At 37.9% G+C, this 5,308-nt stretch overlaps 1 long non-coding RNA gene across 1 annotated transcript in view; it reads right to left on the bottom strand.

Annotated features, from left to right (window-relative positions):
* Positions 1-4,817, bottom strand: part of LOC109380640 (uncharacterized) — a 7,944-nt gene extending 3,127 nt beyond the window's left edge. Inside the window, exon 1 of the long non-coding RNA XR_002123540.1 lies at positions 4,604-4,817. This is a non-coding gene — a long non-coding RNA (uncharacterized LOC109380640). The remainder of the gene's footprint in view (positions 1-4,603) is intronic.
* Positions 4,818-5,308: the final 491 nt, after the last annotated feature.

The raw sequence follows: 5,308 nt of genomic DNA, 5'->3' as shown, positions 1-5,308 counted from the left end.
ACACACATACACACACACATACACACATACACACACATACACACACACATACACACACACACACACATACACACACATACACACACATACACACACACATACACACACACACATACACACACACACACACACGGTAGATTCAGGCTTTTAAAGGACAGAAACATGTAATTGAGGGGAGGTCTTCTTGAAGAACACAAATTACAAATAAAAGTAGGTACCAAAGTAAATGTCTATTGAGAATTAGAAAATAAATGACAACAAATTGAAAATTCTAAAAGCTGACAAATACCATACATATCACAAAATCCAAAGAAGATAATATAATATTTTTATTAATTAACTGCCTGACACACCTACATAATATTTACTTTTACATTTTTTTTTGCTGCATACTTTTATTACCCCTTCCCATGACAATGACTTTATACTGTTTTAATAGGAAGAACAGAAAGATAAATGTCTTTCTTCTAATATAGCTGGTCAAAATTTGTTTTTATTATTGATAATAATGTCACATGCATATTTAGGATTTTTGCCAACTTTGGGAAAATCTCTGTCAAGTTTCTGCCATATAGGAGCTGTAAGGCTTAGAAGACTTATCCACAGACTGGCTTTCAACTCTGTATATTTCAAACCTTGTTTCTCCTCTTCAATCCACATGCTTCTAGTCCTGGGGACCATCAGACACATTCATATCAAGATAGAACCTCTGTCCTGGATGTCTGTGTCATGATGTCCGGTGAGTTGGCACAATGGGCAATAGAAATTTTCCTCGGAGATGTGTGTATACTGGGATAACAGCCATAACATGGAAGTGACCAGAAACCATACAAATACATCCCACTAAACCCATACTAAGTATATCCCCAACTGTACTTTCTCTACATCAGATTTTTTAAATATATAAACCTATGGCTTCCTCTATACCACCTGCCATGAGGAGAAGTGTGAAAGAAGGAAGAGTGAGTTTAACTAATTACAATTAAAATATCTAGAAACTTTTCCTAGAGGGGAATGTTTTCATAGAGCTCAGGCTGATGTCTAGAGCTAGCACGATCCATGGCTTTGGGGTTAAATGCTCTACACCCAGACTGCAAACATCATTCAGTACATCTGAATCAGCTTCATGACCACATTTGTTGAAAACTAAACTTTCTTTATGCTTTCACCAGGTAAAATAAAATAAAATCTCATTTTGAATTGGGTCCAATCATGTCCCAGGTATCTCTCTCTCACTGCAACACAGGTAGTCTAGCAGTGACACTGAATTTTGTGACCACTCACAGGAAGCAAGACCATGCACCAAAGCGCCTAAGGTACATAATAAAGATAGACATTGCCTATTGGCACATAAAGGGTTTGAAGCAGTCACATTAGCTAAAATATGACCCTTTGAATTTTTTAATTACTTAAGTGGATTGAAAAGAAAGGTGGATTAGAAGTTAGAAGTTGGGTTGAATTAATCTGGGAAAGCTTCTTGGGGGAGATGTGTAATTTGGGGCAATATGGGACAGTGGTGAAGTTCTGTGAGGGCATGGACTTTATCTGCTGTGTTCACTGCCACCCACAGTGCCCATAAGACTGCTCAGCACACATTCAGTGCTTAGTTAACATTTTTTACTTGGATGGATGGATGGATGATGGATGAAAGGGAGGGAGAGAGGGAGAAGGCCTTTGCCTTGGGTAAATCACAAATCAGGGTGTCTTAGTTTCCTCACCTATAAAATGATAATAAAAATAGTCCCTCCCTCATGAAGTTGTTGTGAGAATTAAATGAGTTAATACATATAAATCATGTATAAGAGGGCCTGGTATTTAGTAAACCTTAGTTACTATAGTGACTATTTGATCTTCACTTAGTTCCTTTGAGTTATTATTCAAAGCACCCAACAAGAGAGGATATTGTTTACGACTGGCAAAGAGAGAAGGGGGCTGAGTGAGAAGAATAATTAATGGGAAGTCTGTCAAGGGGCCTAAAATCTCTAAATTCTAAAAATTCATAATTTCATGGGAGAGTCCAGAAGATCTGGGATTTTATTTTCAGGCAGGAATGAAAATAAGAGCGTGTCTTGTGATGTGGCAGGAAGACTCATCTCAAGCCCCAATTGGGTAAACGCAATCAATAACATCCTGTCAGGAACTTTTTGTGGTCTCATGTAAATATAGGCTACCTGAATAAAAGATAAAAACTGTCATTTCCTCTCTCATGTTGTAGCATGATGATTTATCTATTCCTTTGAAAGAACAAAACCAAACCAAACAATTGCTTAAACTTTCCTGGTTATATGTGTCCATTGTGAAACATAAGGGGGGAAAAATGGTGCAACATGGTTGAATATTTTTAGGACATTTACAGAGAGCAGGGAGGAACACTAGAAACATAAGGAATAATTAACTCAGTCCAATGGGCAAAGTCCTTATAATTACACCTAAAACAGCCATGAGGGAAAAAGTGTCATGGGCTGTTTAATCAACCCTGAACTGTGGTGTGAGGGTGACTAATTATAATTTAGGTGTTTTCCAATTAGTTAATACAAAACAGTAATAAATGGCCAGCTGCATTCTTAGCACAATGCTTCCATATACTTAAAGAGAGTTATTGTAGAGTTCTTTTAAAACTTTGAACTTGACTTGAGATGTTCATTAAAAATTTTATTTCTCAAAATTATTATTTATTGTTTATTTATCAAACCCATGCTCTTCAAAGAAATTTAGGTTCACAAAGGCAAATATGAAAAATCACTGAGGCAGGAAGTGGCAGCTATTTTATCATGTAGGGATGCCATTATGAATAATGGGTCCTTTAAACGGGGAGAAGGTTGAAGTCCAGAAACAAGAGACCAATTCCCAAGTGGTCTCCCACCATTTACAATCTGCTCTTACTCTGAAGGGCAGGAAGTGTCATATTCAACGCTACCCACACTGAAAGCTCCATCAGATGTATGGCAGAGAGCCCCGTGGCTCAGATGACCCCATGGAGAAACTCGGGCAGGCAACTTACAAATAGCAATGGCTCCCCTACTTGAACTCAGCCTGAAGGCTCGTCTCACCTCACTTGGCAAAGCGAAAACACAGGCTGACGCCGTCTAGCACAGACCTTCAGACCTAAGTCCTCCAGAACACATACAAAATCTCCCTGTGACCAAGTATGGGGGGGGATTAATACTCTTTCTCCAACTATGCTTCACCCTAATTTCTGAGAAACCTACACTTCAGCTCATTTATATAAACAACACTAAGGATTATTTTCAAAGGCATCTTTCTGAAGGAATTGGATACTATCTGAGAATAATCTTTACTTGTTTATCACGTGGCCCAACATTCATTAAAGTAAAAATCATATCCAGTCAAATCCCAGTAGCTAATGAGGAAGACACATGGAGAAAAGAACTTGACCTTTAAAGTCAGACAAACCTAGAGTAAGATCTCAACTTATTGGGAATAGGACCTGGAATAAGTTACTTGACCTGGACGAGCCTGAGTTTCCTCAACTATAAATGGAATTGAGAAGCCTCACCTTATAAGGTAGCTGTGACAAACACTGCATGTGTCAAAAAAAACATAGCAGATGTGCAAGAAATAATAGTGGTGAGAAACAGTCTATATGTGACAAAAGAGGAGTAAAAACTCTCATTATTATTCTTATGATCAACGTGAAGATTTTGTGGTAATTCAACAAAGGCAGAACATGAGTACTAAGTTCCACACCTGAGGCCCAAAACTTAGCTGTATGATATTAGAAAAATCAATCAAATTCAGTTTCCTTATCCTTAAATGAAAATAGTTGCAATCCCTGTAAAGCAGTGGTTCTCAACCTTCCTAATGCCGTGACCCCTTAATACAGTTCCTCATGTTGTGGTGACCCCCAACTATCAAATTATTTTCGTTGCTACTCTAGAACTGTAATTTTGCTACTGTTATGAATCGTAATGTAAATATCTTTTTGTTTTCCGATGGTCTTAGGCGACCCCTGTGAAAGGGTCGTTNATATATATATATATATATATATATATATATATATATATATACACATACATATATATATAGTGTATATATATAAAATAAACATTCAGTCTCTGAAGGAAGATTGAAAACAATGTTTGGTCTCCTAGTAACGTAAGCATTAGCATCTCTGTCCATCTTCCTTATAGCCAGGCAGATGCAACATATCATACTGATAGTAAAAGTGGAACCTGGACCAAAGAGAAGAATGAGGCAAAGGGTAGGGACTTATTTTCACAAAGTACCTCATAAGAATACAATAAACTCTCCCTTTGATCTGGCTTGACCCTGAAAACAACCTATCGGTAGGTGAGGCCGATATTATTATCATCCTTATTTTATAGAAAATGAAACTGGTACTCAGGAAGACTGTGTCTTATGTAAGGTCACAGAGCTAATATGTGATGAGCTAGGACAAGCACAAATCCAGGTATCTGATTTCAAATCCCATACTTTTTTCACCAAAGCACAACAGAATCCCCAATTAAATGCACATAGATTTGGGCGCTATGATAATTCCCCTGTGAGACCAGTCCCATCTACAAAAAAAATTGTCTTTTATATATCTATTGAAGCCTGTGGCCGAGAACCTACTACTCACCTGTATGCATGTTTCTTCTCTTCTTTTAGAAGAGAAACACATTAGAAATTTCTCAGCCTCTTTAGGTGAAGCAAATGGAGTTATTGCAAGTGGACTGTGATCAAAACAGATGCATATCACTCTCAGACCTAGTCTCTTTGATCACTCTCACAATCCACCATGTTCTTTTTCTTATCCCATTGGCTCCCAGTTGCAAAGGAACCGGTGGAGGAGACTAGACAGAAGGAAGGAGGGTGGCTGAATGATTGCATGGGGCAGCAATGGCCTGTGACATGCATGAAAAAGAAAGAAACCTTTGATGTGAAAGCCACTGACATGTTGAAGCTCTTTGTTTTGGCACTAGTTATTTACCCTGATATAAAGAGGGGGGAAATCATATTTTAATGCCTAGAATACACGTGACACCAAATATTTTAAACAATAAAGAGAAGATGAGGGAAGTCGTCTTCAGATTTTAGTGTTCTCTTATATTTGACAGTGAAAAATCTTAATGATTAACTGGTTCAGGAATGATCCAGGATGGCTGAGTTACACACACACACACACACATACACACACACACACATACACATACACATACACACACACACATACACACACACATACACACACACATACACACACACATACACATACACACACACATACACACACACATACACACACATGCACACACATACACACATACACACACACATACACACA

This window comes from Hipposideros armiger, unplaced genomic scaffold (assembly GCF_001890085.2).
Source record: "Hipposideros armiger isolate ML-2016 unplaced genomic scaffold, ASM189008v1 scaffold_39, whole genome shotgun sequence".
NCBI classification, from domain to species: Eukaryota; Metazoa; Chordata; class Mammalia; order Chiroptera; family Hipposideridae; genus Hipposideros; species Hipposideros armiger.
The sequence above is the reverse complement of the archived record's forward strand: the minus strand, read 5'-3'. Positions and strand labels throughout refer to the sequence as shown.